Source organism: Papilio machaon, chromosome 10, assembly GCF_912999745.1.
Source record: "Papilio machaon chromosome 10, ilPapMach1.1, whole genome shotgun sequence".
Lineage (NCBI taxonomy): Eukaryota > Metazoa > Arthropoda > Insecta > Lepidoptera > Papilionidae > Papilio > Papilio machaon.
The window spans coordinates 1,523,452-1,537,016 of record NC_059995.1 but is presented as its reverse complement, the minus strand read 5'-3'; the positions used below and the strand labels follow the sequence as shown (position 1 = coordinate 1,537,016).

The window sequence follows — 13,565 nt, the reverse complement described above, 5'->3', positions numbered from 1 at the left end:
TATTGTTTTTTTTTATAAATGTACCTAAAATACAATTTTGCTTTTTAAACTAACACACGTTTTCATAAGAAATTTTGTTAAGTAATAGTTTTTTCTAATTAAATATGAAAACGTTTGTTTAGACCATAAATATATACATAAATTATTAAGTTTTTTAAAATAACAATTTAGTTCTGGAATTACATAAATTCACTTCACTTAATCACAAAATAATCACACTATAAAAATAAATGATAAATAAAATGGCCAATTTATGACAATTGCTTATTTACAAAGTTTATTAATAATTTTATCAACTATATTTACAGAAAATACTAAATTAGAGGCTGCATTGATCATATAGTTTTAAGGTGTAGTGATGTAATGACAATGGCTTTAGGACTTTGCCTTACACAATGTTTTAGTACTATAAATTATTTAAAAATTGTTCTATATTATATTTTTAAGTGTGTTAACTTTACTAAGATTTAAATATTCACTTGTTAACATTATATATTTAAAATAGAGATAATTATGCCAAAATTAAAACAAGTTCTTATTTATAATATGGATTTGTATAACTTGGTTTTTCTTATATGTCTGAATTTTAGTTCATTATTCTGTCATTAAGTGATTTAAGTTAAAGTTTATTTAAGTTCCTTTTGTAAGAAATACCTCAGTTTTAGATTTTTTTCTTACTTCCATAATTTATTATGTAGCGTATTAAGGAAGACAGTCATGTTGCTTAGTCATTTTAGTAGTTTTAGGATGCGTCGAAACGCGTTATGTAATCAGGTTTATGTTTTTGCTATTTTGTACCTGCTCAAGTGAAAACGACGAAATATATTTTAGAGACGTAATATTTTATTGTTTCACATTTCCCCGACTTTACCAATGATGATGCAATAAAAATTGTATTCAAAGAGTAAAGGAGCTATTAAAATATAGTGTTATTATTGTCAACAAAGTCAATGTATCTATGGGTTTTGATTGTATTGACACTTGTATTGAAACATGTTGTCATCACTTATATTCAATATGAAAAGAAAGAAACAAGAGACGTCAGTTTCGACTGACGTGACTCTTGTTTCTACCCACACTAGCTACTTCGTCAATTAAAAAGTTTTTAGATAACAATATTCAAATTATTTAAACAAAATTGATGATTCATAGTGTTTTAAGTTTGAATTTTCTTTTTATTACTATCATTTAATTGATGGTCATTTTGTTTGTATGTTTTTGAAGTAATGTTAAGTTACTGTGTATTGATGTTAATTTTTTTTTTGTTATAACAAAGTGTTCTGTTCGTATGTAATACTTGTAATAAATTTGAAGTAAAAGTATCGTTTTATTTTAATCTTTTTCTGAATTTAATGCAAAACGAATGTTACATCGCAGTTTAGATGACGGAGGAAGGATATTTTACTGCGGGCTCGCTTGCTCTGGCGAATCCTTGGAGAAAGGCAGGAAAATAGAATTACTTTTACAGCAAGAAATATTGTCGCTTTCCGCTGAACTTTTACTTTTTGTATTTAATTTATAATTTCAAAAATATTAAATACCTTTCTTGTTACTTTGCCAATACTTTAATTTTTGGTTAAAGTTTCTGTTTATATAGTTTTGAAATTACTTTAGTTTTTAATGAAATAGGACTAAAAAACAATTTTTATTTATATCATAATTCAAAAACCATAGTCACGAAATAAACGATTGCAAGTTGTATGACAACAACCATCAAAAATCGAAAAATTCATGACCGATTTGACGCAACACATCTCTAGTGAACTGTCAAAATAATTCCTTAACCAAACTATAATTATGAAAAATATTTTATTAGAAACCTCCTTTATTAGTTTATTAAGTGTGTAATAATTAAATTAATGAATTGAATATTTAACAGTACATTATTTACATTTTTAATGTTTTTTTTGTCTTATATTTTGGTGTTTTACTGCGTAAACAGGAATAGCAAGTTTAATGTACTTCGAGTCCGCTAGATATCGCTCAAGTGCATCAACACCATGGCGAAAGCGACGTCAACCGTGTGTGGATAAATTATTGTTTTCCACATCGAACTCCTGTTTCTTGTTTGTTTATAAGTTAAAAGACTGTTTGTTAAGTTTCTCGAAGTGATTACCCGTTATCAAGTGTATCAGTTTATAGTTCAAAATAAAAAGTTTTGTGTGCAAAGTTATAACGAACTCTGGGATCAGTTGAGTCTTCAGGTGTCAACGAGGTAAGGTACCAAAGCTTATTTCAAGATTACGACTTCTAAAATTAACGCTTTACATCTCAAAGGGTATTTTAATGTTCTTGAACTTTGTAATTAGCTCAAGTCACTTTGTCGCTGGCGGATACATTTCATGTAACGGTTATTAATAATTCTTTAAAAGGTTATGTCTCATCTACTCGAATTTTAAACATCTTTGACGCTTAAGATGTTTTGTTTCTTAGAACTCGCTGTAGTCCTCCGCGCTCATCTCGGTATATAGAACTAAAGTTTATTTGTTTACAAACTTTTGGAATAGTGTTTACCTATTGACCTAGTATTTTCTATCAAAGTATTTTGGACCTTATATGAATGAGTGTTAGTATTAGACCCTTTTTGTTGCTTTTCAAATTAAAAACATTCTCAAGTAATTTTTTCAAAAAAGTTCATATATTCTTTGTTCTTTTTTTCTAACCCTTTGCCAACCATTTTGTTAGACTACTAATTGCATTATGAAAAATGGTTATGGTTATTTTTTTGTATTGAGACTCCTTAATCCAATTATTTATCATTACAATTTCTTTTTAGTCTTACATACTTCCTTAATATAATATTTTCTGAGTATAAATAATTTATTATAAAAAAAAAAATTCGAAATCTTAGGCAAACATAGCTTGAATAATTGTTTTTAAACTTTATAAAATCATTAACTTGCTATTTTGGGTTTTCGTTTTGTATTAATGTTTTTATATTCTAACATGCACTTCTAATTAACAATGATTTACTTCTGACAACAGACTTCTTTGAGAATGAGATATTTTTGGTATGAAAGGTTTGGTAGTGTAACCCATGGTAAAATGCTTACAAGTACTGTTGGTTGAAATTTTTATAAATATACTAGTTGTCACCTTGACTTTGTCTATGCGGATTTAAATAATACTTAATTAGTTATCTATGTGGTTGTCCAGATTTTGTTCTACATCTATGCCAAATTTCACGGAGACCTGTTAAGTTGTTCCAAAGATAACTTCAAACAAACATCTAATTTATAGCATTTATAATTTTTACAAGATAATAAAGTTTAAAAATATATACCTAGATATATTGATTTATAATAATCATAATGTATTTTTGTACAAATATAAATTAGTGCTATATCATTTGCGGAGAAAGCAATAACTGTTGTCATTTTCACATAAATAGAAAAAGATAAATATAATGTAAGTATGTTAGCTGTATTATATTAAATATGTATGTTAAATAATGTATGATCTATATTGTAAATTAGATTAAATCCCTACAAAAAGTTTCAAATTGTCTTGGAACTTTCAAACAAACTTTGCTTCTTAGCTTTGTTATATTTGTTGGTATATATTTGTGAACATTGGGTACATGAATCAATAATATCGTATCATAAAAGCGCGCAAACATCGCGGTACACAGAAACAATACGGTAAAAGCGAGTCATATAATAAAAGTAGCAGATGTATGATCAAAACGTCGTTTTATCTCGTTCGATATTTTTTTTTTGTGAAAAAGAGGTTTGCAACAATCAATTCCCTTTGTGCGCGACATCAATGGAAGCGGTTGCTGTGTACCCGTCCTTTGATCTCGCCGCCCTCTGAAGATGCGACAGTGCGCTAATGCCCGCGCCGCGGCGCGGAACGTCGTAAGCGCCTTTTAGGATTTGTTTTCAAGTGTGAAGCGTTTTAGAGAGGGCTTTATAATTACCCTCTCCCCCCACCCTCGACTACCTCACGACTCTTTATCATTATCTTAGTGATATGAAAATGATCGCGCTTTGTAGTGGAGTGGTGGTGAGAAGACTACTTCAGATGCTCTTCAGTACAACCTCCAAAGAGATCTTGAGTCGTTAAATTTTTATTTGTCTGCGACATTTGCTTGGTTATTGAACTTTAAAAGTGAGAAGCATAAAAAGTTTCGCACACATGCGTATAATACGAATTTTTCTCTTTATGCTTTATTTTATTATAGGGCGAAACCTTCTTATGTGTAAGTACGCAAATGTCTTATATGTTTCTTATTAAAAAAAAATTATGTTTTGAAATTATTAATGAAAATAGTTCACTTCATTAACAAGTTCCTCGAAGTCAGTCAAAGCAAACGGTAACTCCTCATCTCCATTTCGCCGAAACAGAATCCTTCGTCTTATGCGCTTATTTTAAACTAGCTTTTACCCGCGACTCCGTCCGCGCGGAATAAAAAATAGAAAACGGGGTAAAAATTATCCTATGTCCGTTTCCTGGTTCTAAGCTACCTGCCCACCAATTTTCAGTCAAATCGATTCAGCCGTTCTTGAGTTATAAATAGTGTAACTAACACGACTTTCTTTTATATATATAGATAGATAAAGATATATAAAACAAAAGAATTAAAGGTAAAAAAAATCACGCAAATTACTTCCAATTTACGGGGATAAATATAAAAAAAATCTAAAAAAAAAATTACATAAAATGTATCGTGTGTACATCGCCTAAAGCGTAATAAGGTAAGTAAACCATGACGTCACGTCCAACTGGTGACTTTTAATTCCCATGCAAGGTTCCCGCCCGTCCCTTAGGAGACGACTCAAAGACGAACAGACGTATTGCAAAGGCTTTGTTAGCTTCACTCGTTAATGGAGATGGATACCGTAAGTTGATTTCGTAAGGGTTTGTAACGGGACTCGTTTACAAGGACTAGTAGAAATTTGAACCTAAGCTTGGGTTACTGTTCGAAAAATTGTATAGGTCAAAACATATCGTCATACTTTTTTAAAAAACTTAAATGCCTTTGTGCAGGTGAACAGTGAAAACCTATGGTCATAATTATTAGAAAGTTAGTGAGATATGTAAGACTTTTGGTAAAATTTAAATTAATGTGTCTTAAATATAAATTTTTAAGTCCATCAATGACTTTAAAGTACAAAATTCAAATTCAAAAATTTAAGACACACTGGGCTGAATTTCGAATTTAAGCTTTTAGATGATCTATGTATTCTCTTGTCAAGACTTACAATACTTATATACCTTCCTAGACAGGAAGGTATTGCTTACATCTACATATCTTCATACAGTTAAGCTTTACTTACTGCAGGAAGCTTTACATGTCTTTACTCATCGGCTTTAGGAAAAGAGAAAAGAAGGCGCATTAAAAATTCTAGGGACTTATTATTAAGTCTCTTTTAGATGCGAAGTAACAATGCGGCGCTGCATGCAGGGCGTAGGTCGATTTGTGTCGGCTCGAGTGGGGCTCGCCGTTAGACTGTCCGCTCTGCATACACCGCTACCCCTGGCCCCTAGCCGCCTCTCTTGATGCTTGCCCAAGACGCCCTATTGTTGACCTCCGTGTGACATAAACGCCAAAGAGCATTTTTAAACATCGGTCAGACTATATAAGGCCTTTCGTACACAAGGCAACTTAAATCTTCGAAACCCGGTGATTTTAGTTGCAAAGTGACTTACGGAATACAATGTCATTGAGATTCGTACACAGGCACGCGTCGTCTTCATTTTTATCTGTCATAGCTAAAGCCAGTCGCCCTCTACCTGTAAGTCCAAGACTCACGGCAGACTCAAAAGTCGCTGCGATTTTCAAGATGACAGAGCAGATCTCTATAGTTGACACGTATTCGCTTTGTCTGTACTGACAGAATAGATAGATTCCCGTCGACGATTCAATGTTGTGAATGGAGCGCACTCAACGTATAACGTACAAAATTAGTTTCGACGGTTTACGTTGCCTTGTGTACGAAGGGCCTAAGTTTACCCTTTTAGTTTTTTGCTGATGTTTTTTACACGTTAATATTTGAGTCTTTCAAATGACATTGTCAATTATTACCTCTCTGTACAGTGCTGTGGAACTATTGTAACTATCATTACTTTTTTACACCATTCGTATTCATCAAACATAATTATGATATCGGATTATAATAATCACTGTGAAGATATAAAATGTTCATGTTCATAACACTTGTACGTAAGTAGAATATAAGGCTCGATAGGTATCACGGGGCGGGCGGGCGGCGTCGCCTGCTGTAAAGGCTTCCTTTGTCTCAGCTAAAGTACGTGTGAAGTTCACTTGATTCTGCAGTTGCAGGTGCTAAGGCGCGCTAAAAAAAGACAACAATAAAAGCTTGCCGGATTATACCTGCCTTGTAGAGAATTAATTTTTCTCTTCGCAAATCTTAGCTATTTAAAAATGAAATCGGTACGAATTTTAGCAATTACAAATATTTAATTGGGAATATTTTACGTTTTTGAATTTTATTTTTTTATTTTGTCGAAAAATGTTCTATTTTATTTTAAAACTCTGTAACAAGGTTAAAAATAAATATCGCTAACTTAACACTGTTTTTCAAAATTACCTAAAAGCCCTTACTTAATCCTAGGCACATCATTCATTTCGGCGCAAAAATTGGTTCCATGAAATGAGAGGGTAGCCGTCGCAATTTATTTGAATAACGACATTTCCATTCAAGGTGGATCCCACTCAAAAGATTATCTCTCAAAGGCTCAAAGATCAAACAGCTAATAGATTAAGCAAAGTTTCCAAACGTGCATCAAAACTGTATCCAATAAGTTTCTCCCCATTCAATCCTTTAATATAAAACTTGACGTAAAGTTGTCGGCTCTAACATGCGGGCGCTCGTTCGACCGACCAAGTTTTTCCAGATCCTCGTCTTGGAAGGTAAACAGCGAATTTCTTCAACTTTGAATACTTGCTTGATGCATTTAAGAACCGCGGGTTTCTAGCCAAGATGCGGGTCGATGACAACTTAAATAAAACTATTCAGATTGTAATAGTTATCATTTATTAGACAAATTCTTAAAAAGATTTTATGTGTTAGCAAAGGCTTTATTATAATTTAAAATAGAGAATTAATTAACTTTAAGTATGGTAACGTTCTCAGAGAACATGAATCCTCGTTATGTGAACGTACGCATTGCTAAGTTTAAACAAGATAAATACCATACCCTGGATCAGTCTGGAAATCTTGGATGAGTACAAATGAAATGTAATGATGAGTACATTTGTGAGAAGTGTGTCAAAGCGTGTGGTGAATGGTGACCTGTTCAGTGCGTCAGTGACCTAAGCGTAGCGCGTTGTAACAACGTTGTACGGGCTCGTTCATTGGCAGCGGCGCGGCGCGTCACATGTAAATGCGCTTCAAAAGCCGCCTTTCAGCCTCGCCTCGGGCTGCGCGCCTAAGCTCAAAGTAATACACCTCTCAATGCGAATCTCTACTGCGTCGATTCAATGCTTGTTTACGTACATCGCTCACCGCCCTCGCTACAAAATCGACTACACCTTTTATTAACTGTCAATTGAATAGCTGACTTGAAATGTTTTGCGATTTATCTTATTGATTTAAACAAAACAGAAAACGATTAAAATATCTTTTAACTTATGAAATAATTCCCTACAAACTATATTATTCAAATTTCGTCTCATAACTCGATTTAGCATTTGTCGTAGCACGTAGCAAGGAGGATGTTCAAACTAAGAAATTTGCGATGCACCGCAATTTGCATCTAAAGATTTTACGGTAGGGTTTTGTTTCGGATAACAAACGCTGACGCCCACCGGGGCTCGTAGAACCGACGTCACAATTAATGGCCACCTGGCTCTACAGCTAATCGACCGATAGAATTAAATGAACGGACCGCACTAATTGCCCGGCAAGACAAAGGGGCAAACACTCGCCTTTGAGCCATGCGTCTAGTGTCACTCGAGGCGTAGAGCCGTGAACCGGCAGAGCGCGACCCGATGCCCGGTGCCCGTTGCCCGCCTCGGTTGACGAATCGTGATCTTGTCCTCTCATGTATTGACGTTTACGGCACTACGAATGTTATTCTGTCAGGCCGGCAACGTCTTACTATTGTGGTGTTCTGTTTCTGCTCCGGAGTGTACGCTTAGAGCTGGGTCTGATTGCGTTTCGTACTATAGCGTAAATTTGAGTAAATTTATATTTTTGAGTATAATATTAGTAAGCGGAATATAAATCATAAGTATTTAGGTACATTGTGTTTTACTTATATGCAATTGGGTTGTTTCAAATATTGTTTCGTACGTCGCTAAACTTTACAAAAGTGACTACAATTTTGTTATGAAAATAAAAATGAAATCGCCTGTCTCGATTCTAATCGATAAGTTGTTCTGAGATATCGATAGATGACAAGACGCAACCCTGGTCCATGTCTTTAGACCGCTCCAATTACCTCTGTCCCATCCATTACACTGTAACCCGGTGTTTCTACACTAGAACAGCGTCTTGTCTTGTCTTTGCTCGTGTGCCGAATCAAATTGCCAGTGCGTTCACCTCCACCATTATTGTCTATTGCTCAACATTCCATTTAATTCTGTTCTGTTCGAATTAGTTTCTAGTATAGATGAGTTTTATGACTCCTATGAAATAAACCAAACTGAAATGTTTAGATTTAAATCAGATTTACATCGCAATGCTGTGGTTAAAAAAAATCTTAAAAATAAGGCTACTTTTACAGGATATATAATATCTATGCTTTTACTTATCCTACAATGGTAAGTTAAAAGTTCACAAAAGTACATTAGCGATAAAATCTCAAGTACGATTTAAAAATTTAGTATCTAGTGCAAAACTGAGAGCTACCTTTCTTCCCTTTGTCACAAAGCGAGCATAATGTGAGGGCCGGAGACGCCATCGGGTCGTTTGCGGGGCGCCGACAAAAAGTAGATTGCGATCGCCATTGGCAGCGCAGCGCGTCTTGACACGGACCGGCGGTCGTTTTGTTTCCTCTGCCACCCCTCACGACGCCCAAATGCAGTGTTCTTCAGGCTGCTATGACCCCCTTTCGGTGCACTGCACCCTAATTCACATTTCGGCACGGTGAAGAGGAGACTTGCCAGTTACAAAGGCCGAGTGTCGTCTGAGAAGATTCCGCTTTGAAGGTTGTAGAGGTTACTTTATAGTTGCGGTTTCGATTTTGTAATTAGCTCGTAGCGACACTATAAAGTGAACCTTTGTTTGTTTAACTGTGGTCTTAAACTGCCGAAGTCATAACATAGTTATCTCAATTTTTCAAAGAGATTAAGAGAGATGACAGATGTTTTTGTACAGGTTTTTCGATAGTGAAAACGCGGTAGTCGTGTATTAACTAGATAAAAATAATACCTCTTCTTGTCACATTTAGGGTTTATATAGTTAGAAGTCGCTATTATGTTTTTCACTGATTCTTGTCTACCTACCAAATCAAAGTGAGTAGCATTTCAAATACCGGATATAAATTTAATTAAGTGTTTTTGTGTAACGTTTCGTCCAACTTATTTGAGCTATTAATTTGAAGATTTTTTGTCGCTTGGTAATTTTGTCGACCTTTAGAAACAAAATGAGAATACTGGTAAAAAGTGACAAGAATCTTTGAAGTAGGGAATAATAATTTCGTTATTATGTTTTATTGGGTCGACTTTATCAGATTTTCATTTACTTTGATGTATTGCAAGTAAATTTTTTTGAAGGTAAATAATGAAACGTATCAATAAAATAAAATTTTAATTTATGTATTTCTATTTAATTATAAGTATTACTCTACATGATATCGGGTTTTATTAATAAGAGTAAATAGATTGGTTAAATTTTTTGTTCTCCCTACAACCACCATTACTGTATCACAAGAATAATTAATAGGAATTGGCGGGAAATATAACGCAAGAAATATTTATATGCAAACGCTTCTGAATTCAAGCATACTTATTTTATCGTAACATTATTTATGGCCAGATTTATTTATACGAGCATGACATGAATGATACTTGTGAATTGAGAGAATATATCGCAAATTATAAAACCTGTCATCAAAAGATTTTTTTATGTGATTCTACATTTTTTATCATCTTAATGAATATTAATTAATCTTCAGAGCGCTCTCGCTGCTTTGAGGTGTCGGACGTGTTTTGTCTCAGCGCAAATGTGACCGTAACAGGTATGAGTCATAGGAGAAAGCGATTTTTGATGACGATTAGTATTCTTCTATCAATTTTGTCTAGCTTATGCATTATAAAAGTACAATGCGTCTGGCACGTTGCCTTATTTTATCATTCTTAAATATATGTAGGTAATGTTCCTAGATAAATGGTAGACTAAGACTAACTTAGACTCTGTAGGAACAGGGAAGGGGTCCCTTCCCTCTTGAACAAGGCGGATAACTAATTATTTTGATCTTAAATAGGAATAACAATATGAAATATATAAATGAGAATGTTGATTGCATGATTTAAATGGGTTCAGCACGTGTAATATGATTTAGACGTTCAGTGTTCAGCCTCCGGAGCTGGCTGATGGCTGACAGGGTGACAGTTACCGCTGGCGCCGCGGCTGGAGTGGCTCGTTATCGGGCCCTCGCCGCCTCTCCGACACCACGTAACGACGCGCTCGAGTGCCGGCCCCGCGCGACCCGCTCACCCCTTCATACCCTGCCCCGCACCGCTCCGGCATCCCCCTCATCGCCTATACGTATCGGACTTATAATAAATCATGTATCATCTTGAAATTTGAATCGGTTTAAATTTAACTTTTGCAAGCAAACATTTACGGCTTCATAGCCTGGAGGTAAGGGCGCGGAGTAGTTTGTTTGAGGTTCTGAATTTGTTTCACAGTTTTTTTTTTTTTAATAAACCTAATTTAGAGTAGATACCTATGTGAAAAACTTTCTATAATATTCTACTCCCAAAATATACTTTTCTGTTTAGTAGACTCAGTTAACAAAACTTTTTTAGTTAAAATGTTACTCTTTTTTTAATATTGCTGTGTATTACATATGTAGATATAAACGATGCAATAGCCATTGAAAGTCCTGAGAGCCGCGGCGCGACGCAATGCTCGCGCCCAATTTTAGTGCATATTTCGGCTTCCAGCGAAGCCACGGAGCTACGAAAATACGTGAATAAATGCGCCTATCATTTTCCCCTAGTAGATTATATTTTAAATAAATTATAGTATAACACCAGCAGTTTCTAAAGAATATTTAATTTTTGGTTTCTTAATAAAAGATCTAGTCAATTTATGTATCATAAACAGTGTAAATATTGTTTGCGTCATTGTTTTCATCTCGTTGTAGTAGTTAAGAGAAGACTGAATATGTTTCTACTAAGTGAGCTTTACGATCTTTACTTTCCATCAGGTGGACTTGTCAAGTTTTCTCCTAAAGAGATGTTTTTTTTCAAATACAAAATTAACAGACATATTTATAATGCAAGCCATAAACAATTTGCATTGCATACATTTGTCACATACAGAGTCGTATAATAGCCACTTAAAGAGCCCCTTAGTGTACATGAACAACTCAATGTGCAGATAAAACAAACGAACATCTTCTTCGTAATTATGTTAAGAAACCTGATGCATACATAAAAGGAAACGTTTGCTCATAATTTGGTTTAATCAGTTCACTTTTATTAACTCTATATAAATTATTTGACGTGTAAAAAATAACCACAAAGTATAAGACCGGAAGCGCGGCGCCCGAATCGGTGACTGCTGATTAATTGCCAGCGCTGGCTGAATGCAGAGACGTGTAATGGCCATCATAAAAATATACATCTTATAAAACTGGAAAGTAAAAAGTCTTTTGTCTATTTTTACGTTGTCAGCTTTTTGCTTAACTAAACAATGTCATAATTTGCTTGTGTGTCTCAGTTAAAGCCGCCGCAGTTTATTATGTCATTTATATGATTTAACTTAACTATGCTGTAACAATAGGAGGTAATATCGTTTATTCCCCGTTATTAGCAAACATTAGTGTATTAGTAGCTCGCGGGTCGCGTGGGGGCGCGGGGGGAGCGCGTGGGCGTGTCGGCGCGGTCAAAGGGCCCTTTGATGTTTGCCGGCGGCTTAATGCACCGGCCGCGGGCGCTCCGCTCATCATTAGCAATTTCCCTGTAATTTGTTATCTTTACCGCTATTTATTTGTACGATTTCACGGCCGGAGTGACGTTCGCACCTCTCGCCTCGCGCTGCCGCCCAGTTTCGTCTGGACCGTGGCCGGTGCGCGGACAACTCACGTGTTAATTAAAATTTTAATTAAATTTATAGCTTAGCTATAAGCTTTTATCACCACACTAGCAGTGTTTGAACTTTTACTGTTAATAAGCGTTTGAATAACACAACAATTACTATACTACAGCTTTGATACACTTTACGAATTATAACTTTTATGGCTTTTAAAATTACCTGACCTAACCTTTGATGTCATGTTACTAGAACTAAAGACTTTGTATGTCATCATTATTCCCGCTGTACATATGTTTGAAATGTTACTCTTTTTCATCTAAGCGGCGGTTAATTTAAAACTTTTTTTTGCAACGACTGCATTAAAAACCATATGACATATATTTAATTTAATTGGTCTCGGGTAGGTGTTGGTATATTCAAAGCATATCAGTGCGCATGGTTATACAGCTGTATCATAATGATTTATTACAAAATCCACAGGCGAGTTGATAATGCGTTACGCAGATTGTCTGCGCGGCCGCCAGGAGCTGATGCCATCTGTTGCGACGATTGTTCACGCTTATTACTCGCATCACCTCTCAAAACTCTACTAGCAGATGTTTCACTAAGTCACAATACCGATTTATTCAATCACTAATTGTCGCCCGCGACACCGTCCGCGAAAACTAATTGAAATAAAAAAAAAAAAACAATTAGCAGCCTTTGTGTTCTTCCAAGCTATGTTCTAAATCTATGTCAAATTTCATCAAGATCCATGCAGCCGTATTAGATGTAAAATTGGGAAAGAATGAGAGTGTTTTTTTAAATAATGGTAACTTAAATTATTAAATTGTGGATTAGAATTACAGTCTACAAAGTTAATGTTTCAAAGAGATTAACACGAATTTTTAACTGAAACGTCAATGCGGTACTTATTTTTAAAGTGAATACATTGACCACGAGAATAAATAAAGCTGTTGGTATGTAATGTCATTAATATTTCTTTTGATTAGAGATCAAAGTGTTAGGAATGTAATAAGTTTAAGGCAACAAGATGATTGTTTGTTTAGAGCTGTAATGAACTATCGGCGTGAAATCAATCGCGCCGCGCGGCGGGGCGTGAGAGCGCTCGAGATCAAACGAGACCCGCCGGCGCCCGCACAGGGCTGACACAATCAGTTCACTAATTAAAATATATACAATAAACTTGAAATAGAGTAAAACTTGTAAAATGAAATCGTTGTCTGATTTACATAAATGTATTTTTATCATGATTTAAAAAAAAAAAACTACGCTACCATTTATGGAAGTAGAAGTAGTGCGTTTTATCTAATATACTTAAACAGTATTTGTATAATAGATTTATTCCTGTACTATATGTCCGCGTGGCATTAAAAAAATAGTAAGTAG

General features: G+C 34.8%; 1 protein-coding gene across 1 annotated transcript in view; it reads left to right on the top strand.

The window, feature by feature from the left end:
* The first annotated feature begins 2,004 nt into the window (after positions 1-2,004).
* LOC106713369 (axin) overlaps positions 2,005-13,565 on the top strand; it is a 65,065-nt gene continuing 53,504 nt past the window's right edge. Inside the window, exon 1 of the mRNA XM_045679542.1 lies at positions 2,005-2,215. The gene's annotated coding sequence lies outside the window, so the exon portion shown is untranslated. The remainder of the gene's footprint in view (positions 2,216-13,565) is intronic.